The sequence below is a fragment of the Lonchura striata genome, chromosome 4 (assembly GCF_050655825.1).
Source record: "Lonchura striata isolate lonStrDom1 chromosome 4, ASM5065582v1, whole genome shotgun sequence".
Taxonomy (NCBI): Eukaryota; Metazoa; Chordata; class Aves; order Passeriformes; family Estrildidae; genus Lonchura; species Lonchura striata.
In genome coordinates, this window is record NC_140706.1 from 59,295,011 (window position 1) to 59,313,756 (window position 18,746).

The 18,746-nt window shown below is 39.7% G+C and overlaps 1 protein-coding gene across 2 annotated transcripts in view; it reads left to right on the top strand.

Moving 5' to 3' along the window:
• Positions 1 to 7,992: 7,992 nt before the first annotated feature.
• Positions 7,993 to 18,746, top strand: part of ARHGAP24 (Rho GTPase activating protein 24) — a 197,785-nt gene continuing 187,031 nt past the window's right edge. The window contains exons 1-3 of one of the 2 annotated variants that reach the window (XM_085578196.1): positions 7,993 to 8,176; positions 8,306 to 8,371; positions 11,323 to 11,380. The gene's annotated coding sequence lies outside the window, so the exon portion shown is untranslated. Of the gene's footprint in view, positions 8,177 to 8,305; positions 8,372 to 11,322; positions 11,381 to 18,621; positions 18,644 to 18,746 lie in introns of those variants that run through there. The other variant, XM_085578194.1, reaches the window with a different exon arrangement.

Sequence of the window (18,746 nt, forward strand, 5' to 3'; positions counted from 1 at the left end):
GTCTAGCTATACTTGTTCATGTCTGTCTTGTCTTCACCAAGGATTGCCTGTTACTGTAATTTTTTTTAGAACAAGTTTATTGGTATGTATTTCCTCTCTGATGAAATAATTTAATGATGACTGGATTTTGCTTAGTTTTTCTTCTCGGTATGCCTTACCAAATGTTTCAGCTCCGTGTTGTTTCCATTGTATTCTAATGTTAATATAATTCTTGTGCAAGATGATATTTTTTTTTGCCAGCAATTTGCTGACCCTTTTTCTAGTATCTCTTAATTTTTCTCATGGACCATTACTTCATAGACTGCAGGAAATTCCTAATTATGGTTAGACAGAGCATTGAGTAGTTCCTTAGCAGCTTCCAGAGTCAGCTCAGATGATTTTCAACCATGCTCTGATACATTTTTTTACATTTTCAGGCTTCAATTTTTCAGCCAGTTGCATTTGCTTGTTTATTATGTAGATTAAAGATTAGCATGAATGCAAGAGCAGTTATGATTTCTGTAATAGGGATGGGAAAAGGAATTTTGAAGACAAAATGAAATGAGCAGTTCAGGTATCCATGATGCAGGTCTACCTAGAGCCATTGCTTATGTGAATTCCAGTCTTAGTGTGGCATTTTGTAAAGGATAAATCAGAAGAAAACAATTCAACATACTTCAGTGAATTCTAAATCTGTGTTTTACTACATCTTTTCAGAACTGTGGATGATCTGGTCTCCAGCTTGCTGAGGTACAAAGGTACTACTAATTACTGAGGAAAAAAAATGTCAGTGTGTTGTTGTGAGCTAGCAAGGCTTTCTAGAAATAATGCTTGAACTGTAGGTTCTTTAAAAAATATTTGGTTTACCCTTCTCTTTCTTTAAAGCTGAGGTAAACCTTTACCTCTTTGGAAACACTGATACAAAGGAGATTCAGGCTGTTGCTCTGATGTTGTTGTTTTGTCAGTTTTCTTACAGTGAAAATTGCAGTAGAGTTAATAGTCAGTACAGATTAAAAAAAAATTCCAATATTTTACACAGATGAGCATTGAACCCTGCTTTTGCAGAGCACAGCTTAAGACGTGTTTTATAGTCCTGCTCTCGTTGTGTGAGTTTCTTGGTCTGTCTGACGTTTCTGAAGTTACTCAGCTCAAAATGGATTCTGTTGGTGAAGTCAAGCAGATGAATGGCCCTCTTCCATTCATATGTGTGCCAGCAGCTCAGCTGAACCACTGGGCATCAGCATCAGCCCTTAAAAGCAGAACTCTGGAGGTGCTCTGTGTGATGGTGCTGATGGAGGAAGTGCTGTAGAAGAAGTGGATCATAAAAATTACATGTGACAGCCAGTAGGGAAACTGCAAGGCTGAGTAATGCTAAATAACACTGGTGAAATATTGCTGCTGATACAAACAGGAGGCCTGGAGGCTGATCTTGCAGATACTTGTCTGTATACTCTTTTTAATACAAAGAAGTAATTTATCAACAGGAGTAGCTTCAAATGTAGCTAGAAGAGCTCTGCAACAAATGGCCCAGAATCAGAATGTGAATGTGGGCATGGAGTTTAGTCTAATTAGCAAAGACAAATTGTAGCATGTTAGTGCAATTATTGCCTGCAAAGGAAACCATGGTCATTGAATGTTGTTTTTCTTTTTTTTTTTTTTTTTTTAACACCTGGAAGGTGGGGATATAACTTGAGCTATTGTTTTGCTAATACCTGTGAAAGTTAAGACAGAGCACAAAATAAATGAAAAAGATTTTGTAGGAATCTTGCCAATGTTGTCTGTTTCTTGGAAAATGGTAAAGGAGGATATTTACATTTTTTGGTAAGGGACTTTGGGCTGGGAGGAAAATTAGCCGTAATTTTCCATTAAACATTGCTTGAAATTGGAAGAGCAAAGAAAATGGAGAGTCCTAACACCAAGGAATGCTCAGATTGCATCATGCAGACTGCAAAGTTCTTGAGTTACTTTAGGTCATAAAGGGTTATTAAAGCTACATAAAATTATGTTCTAAGTAAACCTCCTAAAATCAGCTATTGGAACAGGCTTACTGCTGTACATCAGCAGTTCCCACTGATAAGGCAATTTCCACTGTAGGAGCGTGTACTAATTAAAGGTGAAAGGTACTGTGCTTTTAGGGGAGCTTAAATGTGGTAGAGACCCCTTACAGAAGAACTTATTCTAAGATGGTAATGATGGATCTAGAAATACAGAGATGAAGAACAGGTGGAAACACTTTTGATGGGTATCTGAAATGTTAGATCATTGTTGTAAGGAAAAAACATGGGGAGGAGTATTTGTGGAAGGAAGATTTTCTGCATTTAACAAATAACAATTTGCATGGCATTCTGAATATGGGATTTTCATCCTAGCTAAGGCCAATTTTTAAATTGCTGTCAGTGCTATCAGAAATATGAATTTTTGGCTCCTCAGGGAAAAGCTGTGTCAGATGTTCTTCCTAACCACAACAGCCATACTTTGATGCTTGGCAGAGCAGAGCTTGGGTACTGTTCCAGTGGCACAGCAGCCCTGGACTCCAAGATCCTGTCTTCATTTTGTTCAAGCTCTGAACTGGATGTTCCGAGTGAACAGGATGGTAAACTCATTGTCATTGAGTAAATGGACAACCAAATAATATCCAGTACATAATTACATTGCTATAGCATATGCTTTTATTTTATTTTGAGAATGGCCTTTTACATGTGCTGCTCTTGTCATGACACAGACAGAAGAGAACCTTATCTAAAAGTCTGCATGATGCACTGAATTGTTTAATCCATTTTAGAGTAAGGGCACAACTGCTGTACAGGGCAGTGTTTTAGCATGTGGCACAGAATGTATGTATTCTTTTTACAGTTTCTGCTGTAAGCATTTTGCTTGTTTGTACATCGTCCCAGGGTGGCACGTGGCTATTTCCTGTCTGGGAAATAACTGTTTCCTATGTCCCAAAGCCCAAAAGCAGAAAAATGAAGTTTTTTACTGAACAATCCTGGCTGCATTTGTATTAGCTTTTAAAGCTGACTTTTCTGTGTGTCTGTAGCAAAAGAATACACTGCCTGTGTTGACAGGGTGGCTATAGCATTCAGGAGGAATGCTGAGCTGTTAGGTTGTATAAATGAGTAATGTCTTGCAACAGTTGGCCTTGACAGCCTTACACTTTCTTAAGTGGATTTACAATCATCTAATATTTGCACACCTCCTTTCAGCACTTAAAGCATCAGCTTCTCTTCAGTCATTGTAAATCTAGGGCTTTTCTTTCAGGAGGAAGTTTCCCCCCAAGTGATTTCAATGACCTGATATGCTAAGTGAGATGGCTGCACCTTTAATGAGAGAGATATTTCTTAGTTCATCACCAGTTCTGTCGTAAGAGAACATTTGCATTCTTATTTGGCCAACAAGAGTCTCATAATAGCAATTTCCAGATAGAAAAGAGCTGAATACTGAAGCTCAGCTTTAATTATGTGTGCTACATCTAGCTTAGCTTCTCTAACAGGCTTAGATGAAGAAACACCAAATAATTAAAGGGATAAAGTAGAGTAATGACTAGGAGTTGTAACAAAGAACCAAGTCTGGTTTCTTTTAATCATGACATGTTTTTCTTTTTTTATGAACATTGAACATTTGAACATTTCAGCCCTTGTGGCTCAGTTCACTCAGCAGAAGAAAAAAAAATGTTATAATGTTTCTGAAGAAGTGAAAAATAGTTGATACAAGACTTTTTTTTTTTTTTTTTTTTGATGTTGCCACAGGGGAAAACATCATATGGTGATGGTATGGATGAATTTATGGATGAATTTTTGAAAGGATAGCACTTAGATGGTTGCTGTAAGGACAATTACAGTTGCTGTGGGTTTGATCACAAAGAAATCTGGACATTTGTTATGGTTTTGTGACAATGCAAATTGTGGTAATCTGTTGCCAGAATTCTCTCATGCTGTAGTTTTCACATTTACTCCTTCATAGTGCAGTTGAAAATTACAAAAAAAAGTAAAAAAAAACCTCCAAATGAATATCAGTTGTAGATAAAAGCATCATTGAAATGCTACAATTCCCAATAATTTAGAGACCATAGAGCAACACCATTATTTGATTCAGACATTTCCAGGCTCTGGACAGTGGATTGATTCCAATCTTTCCTCTTTGTTATCCAGATTTTAATTTCATGCTTTGTAAAGTTGCTGTGAGATGCTAATTATTACCTTGTGGTCAGCTTTGGATCAGCTCCGATAGTGCTGTGGCCCCAATGGTTTGCAGGAGCATAAAACATACTCTAGTTCTTTTTTCCAACAAACTGAGTTCTTGCAAGAAACACATCTTCCTGCTAGTGCTCCCACTGTATTAGTGTATTCTAAGCAAAAAAGTCCCAAAGGAAAGCCACACTTCTTTGAAGTTGAGCAAGGGAAGATGAAACACAGATGCTATTGTAGGGCAAGGTTCTATTTAAAAAGAACACCAGCAAGAGAAGTTCAGCAGCATGGATTCAGTCTTTCTCTTGTTTTTCCATCCTCCTGGTAGTGAAATAATTGCAGTAGCTATTTAAATATGTACTATGTCTTCCTGTCATGTCCTGAGGGGGTTCTAGAAGGGTAAGAAACAGAGAGGGATAGTCCAGAGGAAAATGAACAATGGAACAGCACAGAGGGAAGTCACTGTCTACTTAATTTCACTCTGTTGCAAACTGTTGAGGGCTTTGTAGTTTGACAACAATGACAGAGCTGTCATCAGTCCCCACTGTCAAACCTGAGACTTGTGCTTCAACTAGTTCACCACTGGCAACATAAACAGGAGGTTGTGATCAAATAATGTGTTATGTCTTGTGACAAAGCTGAGGTACACAGAACACCCTGCAATTGTACAAAGAATCATGAAAATATAAAGAAAAGGATCCCAGATGAAAATGAGGACACATTTATTTGCTTAGGAGTTAATTATAGTTTTTAACTTTGACTTGTGTATGTCACAAGTCAAAGTAAAAAATAAAGCACTTACACACCAGTAATTTGCTCAATTTATGCATCTGAAAATCTTATGTGTGGAGCTTGGAGCAGCCTATTTCTAGTGACAGAAAGGGAAACTCTGGTGTGAAGTTTTTCAGCACCTTGGGCTGTAAATGCCACCGGCGTGCTCTCATTTAATGAGGCATTCTGTACTTTATCACAGAAATGGGAGACGTGCACAGTTTGTACCACTGAGATAATTGTCAAACATGTTCATGCTTGGCAGCTGAATGTTAACTAGTGCTGACCTGTGCTGATGAAGCCAACAACTGGCTTTGCTTGACGTTCTGGAAAAGAATATATTTTTGTTACAGGTTCAGAAATATCAATTAAGTGTTGGAAATGTGCTTGAGGCTATGAAATGGCCACTTTGATCCAGGATTCCTTGTTGTTTGGACTTGTTCAAGTGATGGAGTTTGGTATGGCCCCTTGTGGGGATAGCCTGAATAGAAGTAACTGTAGTTTAGATAACAATTATTGTTTTCATCAATAGATCTGATCATTGAGGCATAGGTTTTCACTTAGGTCAATTTCAGTGCTCTTGTCCATTTTGCTTGATCATTAGATTTATTTCACAAGGCAGAAATGGTAAAATACTTAGAGAAGTGATGTTACAACACTGGAAGTGTGAGTTGTGTGGAAAAAGGCAGGAACCAACTGCCCTGAACATCTCAGATTGGCCTTGGAATCTTGGGTTTGATGAAAGGAGAGTGAGAAGAGTTGGGAAATTTTGAGTCTTAGGAAAATGGTGTGTCATTAAGATTTTGAGAGGCTGTAGGTATGTAAGTTGTATCAGTGACTTACATGGTTTCCTGGGATTGCTGCTTTAAGGCAGCAAATCTGTAATTTTAGGAAAAAAAAATGGGATCTACAGAGAAAAGGCTTGAAGAGAGGTGTGAAGGAAAAAAACATTGAAAGGGTCCAGGTGATATTGTAACCCACCAGACCATGTCTGAGTGCTTTATCATGTCACTAAAAATTCCCCATTTCTAGTTTAGATTATATGCTTCATGGAAATTGAAAATCTGGCCTTGAAATATATTTAGAAATCTCTCAGGATTTATTGTCTGATATAACATTAATGTTTTTTTTCCCTTGGCTTGACAAACACCTCCAAAAAAACCCCTGCCTCTCAGCCACCTCAAACCACTGGAGTCTTTCCATCCTGTTCTTGTCAATGAAATAAAAACTTTTTTATTTGACAGGAAAGCTGCTAAGCAAAAGTACCCTAAGCAAATCAATCCTTCCTAAAAAATCTGGAAACAAAATAGAATTGGATATTGAGCTGTGGACATCCTACCCATATTAGGAAATCAATTACAGCTTTTCAGAAGCCAATCTATTTAAAAGTCAATTAAATTGTTTACTTTTCTATCCAGGTCATCTCTTTCCTGTCCATTGCATTCTGTCACAGTTATCACTGGCTGCATCTCACCCCATGCTCATAACAAAATGTGCCATACATCATTTCATACACAAGATATTTGGATTTTCCATTACAAGTGAACAGCCAATATAAATGCATACGTGCTTTCAGCCTGCAAAGAATATAAACAGTTCTTATTTGACAATAATATTCACAAAAGCAACTCACGGAATTACTGACGCCTCAGCCTGTACCATCAAGGAGCACCCACAAAATAGGTGGGTGCCTCTCCTTGTAAAAGGAGACTGTGGACTAAAATTCTGTAACAGTATATTTCAAGATAAAGACCTGGTGAGTTTACCTTATGGTCTGGTGAAGTTTTCCCGTGGACTGTTCCTGGTAATGTGAATAATACTAATGGCTATCTTTTCAGCTTTGAGTGACAAAGGTAAAACAAGGACAAAAAGCTCTTCTCTCATTCTGCTAAAAAGATTTTCATGCTCTGTGATGTCACTGTAGTTTGGTTTGCTTTTTCTTCCCTAGGAAATGTCCAACTGATTAATGTAATTACATTTTACTAAAATCAACGGTGATTCACTCATATTAGATCTTTGCTTTGCCACTTCATCATATGAAGCCAAAGCTTATAATTCACCCTCTCAGTTATTCTATTTACCAGTCCTGTATTTCTTATCCTATATTTCTTATGATGACACATGCTCAGTGTAATTAATAGAAACATTTCCTTGTACAGAGAAAGGTCTGCAGGTGGTGTGTGAGAACACTTAACCTTTGAGTTCATTTGAGACAGGGTGATGGATAAAGTAATTTAAAATATTTTTAAAGTAGTATTAAAGCAGCATCAGGGCAGTGCATTTTGGCAGGAGATAGCAGGCCTATCTAGCAGTACATATCTGACTGAGCAGTAGTACAATGATAATGCTTTCTCCTCTGAACCCTGATCTGTGCTGTGGATATCCATTTCCCCTTTGGTAGTCCCCTCCTTTGTCCATTTGCCGGTATCTTTTTAATCATCAGGATGTTGCTGCAGGTAGATTCCCACAGATAGGTCAGTGAAGCACTGGTGGATTTTAGTAGGGCTTTTATTGCCCTCCTGCAGCACTTAGCTGGTTCATAGGCTTTGAACTAAACTGAGTAACTAAACTCAATTTAGTTACCGAGTCCACTTCTCATTTGCTCTTTTGAGACTGTTTATCCCACAAAGTGGGACCAATACTGCGTTGCTTTTTACTTCCCTTTTCCAGGCCATCTACATACCACCAAATATGGGAAAAAATGAATTGTCTCTGATTTTTATGGTCTGGGTAAAAGTTGGCAAGGTATTATTTACTTGTGCTCTATACAGTTACTTGAAGATGCATTGCCTGATCTGTTGAGATGGGATTCACAGTCCAAATTCCTCTTTACTTTGCTTCCAGTGCAATGAGTGGGTGACTTCATCCTGTTTCCCTGCAGCAGAAAATACAGAAAATAAAATCCTGTGCCAGAATCTTTGAGAACTAAGCCTGGGTATCCTATAGTCATGTTATGCATATAAGGTTTTTGTTGCTTCCTAATGGAAGCACGACATGACGGGCACTGTAGCAACAGAGAGTCATTGTCCTGGAGAGCTTAAGTTGAAACAGATGTGTTAGAAGTGGGGGAGGAAGAAGAAAGACATAGAATAGCAGCATGGGTTTCCCAGATCTGCTTGGCTGGCAGAAACTTGGACTAGAACTCAAATCTCAAGGCCCCTAGCTCATTGCTTTTTTTGGGCTGGATCCTGCTCTCTGTTTATACCCCTCATGATATCTGTCTCATTTTTGAGACTTGCCAGGTAGGTTGAAGAAAAGAAATCAACGGGACATTACCACTGCAGTATCCATAAGTTCCCAAAACCACAATTACAATTTTTTTTTGAAGGAGGAGAAATAACAGTGTTTTTTTTGTTTTGGGTTTTTTTTAGCATCCAGTTTTGCTGAAAAGTTCCAGTTACAGGATTGACTTTGCATGACTTGTATGCAAGCATCAGGTAGGAATGGTTTTACAGTCTGGGATGCATTTTCCTACCCCGAATTTTTCAGCTTTGTTACCACTTTAGCAGTGTAGCTATTTGCTGGGAGTGGTGGGGAAGCCAGTCACAAAAGTGTTGCGTTTTCTGTCGCTTCTGGTCCCCAAGGTCTGGCAAGCAGGAAGGCTCGGGTTGCTACAAAGCTCTGGTCTGTGTTTGACAGCTTGGTTCTGGCTGAGAGCTGGCAAGGGTTTTGGCAGCCGCTCTGAAAGGGATTTGAATCCCACTGTGGGCTTAATGGTAGATGCAGTGTGATCTGGTTCCTCAGAAAGTTTCTTTCCTTGTGTAACCAATTACATTTTCTTCCTACTCCACAGTCTGTACTGTTTGATCAAAATCAGATGGGTGATGGAAGCTTGGGTGGGCAAAGGGAACCTGGATGAAATAGGGCTCAGTAAGTATTATCATCCCACAGCTCCTCTGTCACTTATAGGGACTAGTCTGTCATTTATTTGTGTCTGATGGCAGAAGTTTTACCTCAGAGATTCACAAAATACAGCCTCATGGACCTTTATTGTAACATCCTAGCCTGGTGCAGGGGGAAAGTGTTACCAGGAAAAAGAGTTAAAAAGAGGAGAAACTTTTAACTTGTTAGTGCTTGGAATTTCCTGTGAAAGGCTAGGTGTAGATGAGGCATATGATGCTATTTCCTCAGTCAGCCATCATTTGCATGGAAAATGCTTCTTGCAGGTCTCCTTCTACATGGACAATTTCTGTTTGCTGCTGTCTAAAAGTCTTCCAAAACTGCTTCTCCCTAAATGGAGATAAACAGACCTCTAGTAGCAAAGACAGAGGATCAGAAGAGACATGTAAGGCTGCAGAGGTGGTCAGACAGATAAGGAAAGGAAACCTGAAGGTAGTTTCTGAAGTGTAATTTCTGCTTAGTATTATTTATCTGATTTACTCTCGCTTGCTGTTGGGTTCAGTTTGCATTCTTATCCATTAGTTTCTGTTCCTCCACACCAGATACAGACAGTGATACACCATGTAGGCCAGGTGTGAATCACTGTGAGCCTCTGCCAGATCACTCCTTTGTTTTTCAGAATTTGCTGTAGAGTCTAAATGCTGGAATTGTGTATTGGCTTAGAAATATATTCAAAGAGTGAGAGGCATCAGCTTCCCTCACAATGAGAAAAACTACATGACCAAGGCCTTCTGGGAGCAGCTGTGAGTTTCTTAATTTTGGAGATACCAGGTGTGATCTCAGTTTTGCCATTTTTGAATCTTTGGATGTTTGGATGTTTGCCACAGGAGCCTTCTTCCACAGCACTGAAGGACTGAGGAGCAGCAAGTGTTTGCTGTTGTAGCCTGCTTGTGAGGGGCAAACAGTAACCTCAGTGCTTGCAGTGCATACTGCAAAAATGAGATTAAATTAAAAAGAAAAAACCCCAACATAAACTGTAGGCCAGGTCCTTTATATACGTATTTAATACAAAATTTACCAGGTTAAATTGCACAATGAAATAGTGGGGCCAAAAAATGAGGAGTCTGTCATCTGTCCTAGATTGTACTGTGCGAAGTAGTAATCCCCACTGTTTTTGTGACTTTAAAGCATTATTCTGAGTAATTAAGGAAGGGAAGCATTTTTTCTTCTAGAAGAAATAGCTTTAATTACCTCATTGTTACAAGAAGTGACCCATTTCACTGCTTGCCTAGAGGAGGAGGTTGTTTGCCATGACACTTTGATAAAATCTCTGGAATTAAAAACTTTGAGTACACAGGTCATCAGGCATACATTAGGTTCTGGAAAATACTCATAAAACTAAATGAGGCATGTGGAGATTTGTGCAGCAGCCTTTGTCATGATTAGGTATCCAGTCATGTTGCCTCATTTGACTCTCTGACTTCATGTAGCCTCTGCTCATGGCATCATGAAATTGTGACAGGGGCTTAAGATAGACTTCTGTGGCAACCAGAATATAGACACTTAAAAGCATTTAAATATAAAAATCCTGTTCTTGTTGGCATGGTTATTCTTAGGTAAAAGGTCTTGATGAAGAGGGGAGTATCCATAGGGAGCTCTAAAGGGAAAAAGAACAGAAGACAATGGTATTGCAAGAGAAACCCAAGAGCTAGTTGAGTTGTTTTTTTTTCCTGCTGCAAGGTTTATTAAGCACCTGGAAGGCATAAAATACATCTCAGAAGTACCCGGAGTCAATTGACTGACCTTGAAAACAGCTTATGTGTAGGAGAATAATGGACAGTCACTAGAATGGCTTTTATGTATAGGATAGCTGAAAGAGGTTCCTATTTTTGCTTGATCCAAAGGGAGTGTGCTGAGTGGCAAATGGGGCTTTTTGACTCTAAAAGTAAAAGCCTTACTTTTGCTATTAAAATCAAATGGCTTAAGAACTCTCTCTAGTCTTTTGAAGTAAATGCCAGTGTTTGAGACGGAGGTTTCTCTGTCAGTCATGCCTCAGGATGCATCCAAAAGAAAGGGAGGGAAATTATTTTGGACTCCTGTGCTTTCTGTTAACGCTTAATCTGTTGCTAGAACTATCTGTCGCTTGAACCACCTGCTGGAATTTGAAGGCTTTAATTGGGATATCCTCAGGCTTTCCTTACCTGTAGTTCCTGTGAAATGCATGCTGAGGAATGGCAAACACTGCTGCAGCTTTGAGTGCTCAGTTTCCCAGCACTTCAGGGGGAACCAAGCTTAGCATGAAAATGTGATTAAACTAATTGGGATCAGCAAACCACAAATATGAATGGGATTGTGTCCTATCTTTTCAGATGAGATTTCACCTTTTGACTTACTCTGTAAGTCTCTGGTCAGATTTACAGTATTGCAAAGCTGTCACACATTAAAGATAAAGTGCAGCAAGAACTCCTAGTGGAACTTAGGAAGCAAACAGCCCACTAGTGAAATGCATGCAAGCTGTAATAATTTTATTTTGGTTTTTTTTTCCTAGTCAGAATCACAGTGGAACCGAAGCAGTAGACAACCAAGTCCACGTGATCCGTGTTTTGGTGAGGCATTGAACAATTCTTAACTGTTTCTTCCCCTGGATGCTTAACTAGAGTAACTGCAGAGATATGCCTTAATATGTGATGGAAAGAAGTCCAGATAGTTTCACCAATAAAATAAAACTTTAAGAAAGCAACAGCAGCCTTAATGAAAGCATTTTCAGTGCTAGGGTAATAAGAGTGCATCATAACACTAAGAGAAATGGTGAGTCTCCTGGGATTATTTAGATGAAACAAATATTGTGCACCACAGATGCCAATCAGTAATGTTAACACATCATGATACATTAGTCAATGGCACACTGACAGGGTAAGCTATTTGGAGGGGTAGAAAATTATAACTTATCTGGAAACCTCTGGTGCAGCAGTAAGATTCTGGGTGTTATTCAGCCACTGACACAGCCTACTTGCATCTGCCTTGAAGGAAGTCCTGATGGATATTCCAGGACCACACTTCAATTATTGCAGAACCATAGATATAGCAGGCAATGTCCTGCAAGAAAATGATCTGTGGTTTTGTTAAAGAACTGAGGTTCCCTTGATATACAATGTTTTGGTAATAGAAGGTCCAGATTTTATGCAAGTACCATATTCAAGACACCTAGGCTGTGACAATTGGTATCATGATGATGCAGAAATGCTAGAAAGGAAACTTGCACCTGGAAGAATGCCTGAGAAAAGGTGAGATTTCCACAATCTGGGAAATGGTATGCTCAATTTTTAAGGCATTGTGCAAGTCCTGATTGTAGCAGTCTTGACACAGCAAGTTTATTGGATGAGTTGAGGATATTTTAGTGCTCCTTTTTGAATCACTCTTTAAAAATTCCTTCAGTAATATGGGACAGAGTAATTTGTTTCCATCATTCTTGCTTTTGCTCACTAATGAAAGCTGACCCAAAAAGCTATTTGTGAGTTTTTTACTGCCTTATCCAAGTCGTCAAGAGCAAAATTTCTAATTTCTCCCTGGTGGCTAAGGCTGTTGTCTTGTGCAGGAGAGTGTTTTGTTGGCAAAGTGGGTAACAATTGTCTTCAGTTTTTGCTCTCTTGTTTTTTTGTTCTGGTCATGGTCATCTTACGTCTGTTGCCCTTTGCACCTTAAATGATGCAGTTCATGAGGTGTGGGGTTTGTCACTTCAGAGCTGAAGTCCAAGAGGTTAGGACTGACTTCTGGGAATCTGTGTTGGGGTGAAACATGGGTATTGCTAGATCCCCCCTCCTCCCATGCCACCAGGGTAAATATAATGCAATGGTCGTACTGGTTTTCTCAACTAAAAAAAAATACAGACGTTTCCTAGTGCAAATTATTTGAGACACTGACTTCCTATCCCTCTGTGCTTATTCTTTACTGATCTAATGTACCAGTGACTGACTCAGAAGGTGATTTCTGGCTGCAGATATCACCAGAAGCAATTGCTGTGATAGATATGGACTTAAGCATTTTTAAACAGACACAAATTGTGCCTTGTGCAATAACTGTACCTGTACATTTTATACAGGCTTTTTGTTACAAGAAAGCATAGGAATGAGAACATGGTTGCCTGAAGAGTACGTGCTCTGTGGTGTTTTCATATTTCTCCTCAGAGATCAGCCTTGACATGTGAATGAGTGTCCCCTGCACAGGGCATGCAGACAGCTTGTTAGAATGGGAATTGCAAAGCACAGACACAGTGGCACATAATTTCATTGTTTAGGGTTTTCTGAATTCTTTACCTGCTGCCTTAACTGTTAAATTCATCACATTTCTTGCTGTTATCCCTGTGTATTATTCCATGTTCACCATGGGCTGCTGTTTTTCCCCTGTAAATGTACTGCTGCTTTATGGAGTGGCTGTTCCTGTTTTTCCATCCATCCTATTGAGAGGCCACATAAACTGGAGCTGCTGTTTACTGTTGATGAGGAACATGCACTTCTCAGTGATTTGAGAAGATTGCTTGGCCAATGGTAAACTCCTCTGAGCTCTGAGGGCTTGGTTTTTTCTTTCCCCTACTGCTTGCTTTCTACTGCTTTCTTTCCTACTGATTTTCTGCTACAGCTGTAGCTGTGTTGCTTATGAGAGTGAAGTTGCTCAGAGTCTGCATCTTTGAGTAGGTGAGACTATGTATTTAAACATGACATAGCAGGAACATAACTCTAAATTAAGTTATGCTTGTGTTCCTACATATATGAATTTTAAGTGCATCACCAAAAATTAACCCTGACACAGTATTTTTGGGTTTGCTAATTTCATCTTGGCTGCTCCAACTGCTAAATAGACAACTGAGGAGTTTTCTGTAATGTATTGCAGAATATAAGGGTAGATGTTAATTTTTAAGGGGAAGAAGTCTTGTTTTGCAATGTCAGTGTTTCCAAGAGGTACTGACAAACCCCCCTTTATTTCCATGTGAATTTCAGCTTCTAGGAAGATCCCATTATTTGGGGTTTTTAAACTTACTTTAAAAAACCACATTACTTTTGCATGGCACCAATTACTCTGCAAAATGCCCATTGTCAAATTTGGAAGAAAACACATGTTATATTTGTATATTTGAGGTTTTACTCTCTATTTAGAAAGGAACAGAGGTAAAACATCCAATTCTAAACTGTCCTGTGCAAACATGATCCAGAATTTGCTGCTTTGACCTGTGTCCCACAATAGTAAATCAAGATTCATTGATGGAATGACTACATTAGGAAGGGTTTTTAAATTTTTATTTCTTCCTACAAGGGATGGCAACAGGTAAAGATGTATTTGCTTGTGTTCTCTGCTTCTAACCAAAGACAAGGTCAGTTACCATCTGCCTGTCCTGTGAGTCCAAATGAAATTGTTTTATAGCTGGGAAAGAATAGTATGTTTATACAAGTAAGGGCTAATTCCAAAGTAATCTTGGAGAAAAACTGGAAGATGTTTAGGAAATCAAAGCCAAGTGGTGTAATCTAATCTGAGATCCTGGCAACAGCCTTGTGAAAGAGTCAAGTCTTGTAGTGAGTGAGTGCTTTAACAAAAACATTAGTTTTAAAGCCTTGTGTTGATATTCCTGATCTTGGTTGTCTTGTTTTTACATTTCTGCATCCATTTGCCACACATTATCATCACTTTATCTACTGAAGCTCTATTCTGTGTCCTCTAATGCTTTCTCAGTTACAAGACATTAATGTAATTTGAAATACATATTACATGGGTGACTGTCTTTTCCTCAGTCAGGACACAGGGGAATCAGCTTCCTTCTGTGTGTCCAGAATAACCTTGTTTTGTTTTTCATAATAATTTTAGTATATCTCTAGACTCAACAATCTGGACTTGAAGGAAGTAGACCAGATAAAATTGTTTGGACTCTTATAAGAGGAGGAGAAATTCTCTGCTGAATACTGACATCCAATCTAAACATAAGGTTACTCTGAGCACTTGCACAGAAAGAAATAGAGAAGTGATGAAAAGCACTTTTTTAAAAAAATGGAGTATTATCACAATTTCTTGGAATTTGATGTATGACACACACATCTTAAGAGTCCCACATTAGTCTCAGTTATTCATTCTGGAAAACATGTAGCTAGGAATTATAATATTGAGTGTAACTATTGTTGTGTGTGAGGTTCAGTTGCCGAACACAGCGATGGAGCAAGTTATAAGGCAGGGAAAGCAGAAAAATCTACAATCTGGTAAGGAATAGTTTGCTGCAGTTGGAGGAAGTGGATATGTAAGTTGCAGGATGCCCATGGGTTATTTGAGATAAAATGATTCTCAGCTGGATAGCTAGAGTTTTGATAGATTTGAAGAACCAGAAATTATTCAAACATGCTTGAGGACTTTGAGTAGAAGTGTCCTGTATGTGGAAGGAAGAACTTAACACTTTTCAAACCATTTTCAACATGTAAGGTTTTGGCCCTGTCTCTGAGGACTTGCATGTCTGTGCTTTATGGCTGTCAGTGTGAGCAACTTTACTCATTCGTGAAACATCTTGCACAACCTGCCCCTAGAGAAACAGTAAAGATTTAAGCCACTGTTCTGGGTGGTGTCTTTTAATTCTGAGTGTGGCTTGTCCTTTTCTTGCTGAGGACTAAAGATAGAGGAGTATATTTATTCAGTGACCTGTAGTTGTTTTCTGCCTTGTGGCCTTAAATTTTGATGACACTTGCTATTTGAAATTCCAGTTCTTTCCTTATTGTCAGCTGTACCATTGAATAAACAAAGGAAGTAGTGGTAAGCCAGTACTCAAAATCCACCAAAAGTTAAAACACTAGTGTTAAAAAAAAAATACTGCCTCTTCCAAAATAATCCAGGCACTGGGGGAATATGACAGAGTTTGTCTCTGAGTGAGTTAATAAGGTGAATTGATTTCCATGAAAATGAGAATAGGAAGTGACTGTCTATCTTGTTCTATTGAAGAACATAACCAGTGAGAATAGGATGAGAAGATATTTCCTGAAGTGTAGAGTGAATTTAGTACAGTCTTCTCTGTTGGTATCAGACAACAGAATCTGCGGGGGCAGCAGATGCCTTCTGGGTTTAGTTACATCGAAAAAAAAAAAGTGGTGTTGTTTCCTACTTGCTTAGACTTCTGCCCACTTTGCTCACCAGACTGCACAGGTGTCTGCAGAGAAGTTGTGTTCCAAATATTGTGTATATGTACATTTATCTGGATACTTGCCTTAGGAACATGTTTGCCCAGAGCAGGGGGATTATCTTTGGAACTGCTTGCACTTGGCCAAGGGTATTCCATGCCTCAGCAGGGCCAAACACTCTGTGGCAAATGCAGATTTCTTCCTTCCTGTTTGATTGTTTGGTAAAGTGTTTCTAGTTTTTGTCATTAAATGTTCTGGAAAAAACCAATGTATTGTTCTTCCAGAGGCAAAGATTCAAAATCTTAGCTCCCTGCCATGCAAAGGTCAAGTCTTTGAAGTGTCTCAGTCTTAGGCTTGCTATCTAAAGAGTTATATCGAAGCAGTTCTGACATGATCTGGTAACTGCTGGCACCAAAACAGGCTTTTCTTTCCCTGATTGTGCATTGCATGGAGTTGGATAAACTGTTTCCAGTTATAGGCCTGCTCCTACTGTTTTTTTCCTAACATAGCTGATGAATGACTGGATATCAATGATGCATATGTAAAAAAGACAGCTCAGGCTGAAGAAATTCAATGCTCATAAAACTGCAAATATGAACTGGTTTATGCTCTAGACTTCAGCTTTACAATGGCATCAGCTAGCAAACCATAAACAGAGAGATCAGGAGCAAGTGAACACCCATAAGCCAAGTAAGGAAGGAAAGTTGATTACAAAGAGTCTCCTCATTGTTATTGTTTGTAATTTTGTATTGCTAGCCAGACTTCATATCATCAGTTGTTCAAGGACACGAGTGGCTTTGCAGCTCAGCTTTTGAAAGCACCTGTGTTGTGGGCACAAGGCTGTGAGCTGCCTGCAGGAGTAGGTCTGGCACAGGACCAGGGGGTTTACTCAGTGTTTACCCAGTGCTGCAGCCAGCAGTACCAGTTTGCCCTGCAGCTTGCTTCCTGTGTGTCCCTGTGCTTAGGAAGTGCATTGTACCACTCTCCTTTCTCTACGGTAGCTGGAAATTTCCCTGGGGTTACTTCTCTGTTGAGAGAACAGCACACTAACAGAACAGTAATTTCCTATAATTTAAACAGGAGGTCTTATGTCTTAATATGGCTGTTGTTCAGATAAAGGCAGAACTGCAAAGACAAAATTTACAGAAGTGTCTGGGTTAAATTTTTGTATAATATTGATAAATGTGATACATAAAGTGAGGCTGCCATACATACAGGCCCCTCATCAGAGCAGGCATGGTCCTTGATGGTGAAAGGCTTTCCAGCCCACTAAAAAATGTTTTTTCTAGTGTGTCATTCTGGCTGTTCTCCCTCAAAGCCTGAATTTGGCAGCCAAGCAAACTGAAGGCCAGAATAGGTATCCTGCTGTGCATGTGTTTAATTCTGCTCTCCTCACCATCTAAAGTTTGTGCACGTTTATTTTCACTTCCTGAGCAGCCATGTATGATACACCCTGTTTATCCTTTTAAAATTACATTGGCAGAGAGTCAGCAAGACTCAGTGGTTTCTTCAAAATGGTATGGCTCCTGGGAGAAGCTGAATTTTGGTGGGGTGCAGCATGCTGTTCCAGATGCTGAGGACCTCTGTTAGCCAAATCTCTCAAATTGGCAGGGAGATCACAGGAATGAGCTTGCTCTGCCTCCTCCTTGCTTTGTCTCTGTGGATTTCTTTTCCAGAGCCAGATGCGAGGACCAGCCCTCATGCTTAATGGCTTGCTTAGTTCTCTTTTCTGGCTGGTTATCTCATGAAAAGCTGGGAAGCTGAGGAAAGTGTCTTGGGTATACCCCTTCAAAAATGTAGTGATACTGACTGCTGCAGGCCCCAGCCCTTCCTGTAGCATTAGTGAGAAGCAGAGTTCAGAGGTTTGACTCAGTAGGGTCACCAGGTACCTGAATTATTTTGTTTCTGTTAAAAGTAGAAACTTCTCCAGTGCAGTGGTATTCCATTTTTTACTGCTGCAACCTGCTACACTACATAAATAATCTTCAGACCTCATCTACTGAAAAAGCTGATAAATCTGAAGAATAAATCAGAAAACGGATTGCCTTCAAAAGGTTGTACCTATTCTTGTGGTACTGAGGACTTTTTAGTGCTTTCACATTGGGTGGAGCTGGAACCAGCAAACACTGAATTGTGAGAAATGGGTCATAGGAGGGAAGTTGGTGGGAGTGTGCCTACATCTGTCCAAGCTGCACTCATCAGATATTGAAATTCTCATGCAAAACTTATTTCTAGCTTCTACAGATGTTCTAGCTCCAGTCATTAGAGGAATGCCACGTGCCTGGGATGTGCTGCTGAAAATGTGCAAGATTTTGTTTTTAGTGTGTACAGTCAGCTGAACCCTGCTTGAGCTTCAAAATGTCATGTTGTGCCATCTTTAACTACCATTTTTAGTAACTTTTTTCTTATGCTCTCATGGTGGTATCGTATTAGAAACTGCTTTTTGTCTTGTGATGGGGATCTGAAAGAAGAGACCAGGAAATGCATCATCTCATTTCTGAGAGGCTGTTTCGACCAAAACCAATACTGTGGTGTGGTGGAAGGGAGGACGGAGGTTCCATGCCAGTCACTGCCCTCTGACTGTGGGGAAAAGCAGAGCACAGCCCCATGATTCCTGAGTCACCCGGGAGCAGGCATCGCTCCTGCTGTGCGGGGAGCGGACAGCAGCTCCCGAAACCCCAGCACGGCTGCCGTTTCCATCCTAATTCCCCGATTTCTGCTGTGAACGTGAGTCAGAGTCGGGCCTTTGGACCCTCGTTGTGCAGGCCCTCGGATGGGTAAAATCCCGAGTCCTTCTTAAGGAGCGCTAAGCCGTGCTAAGTCGCAGAGG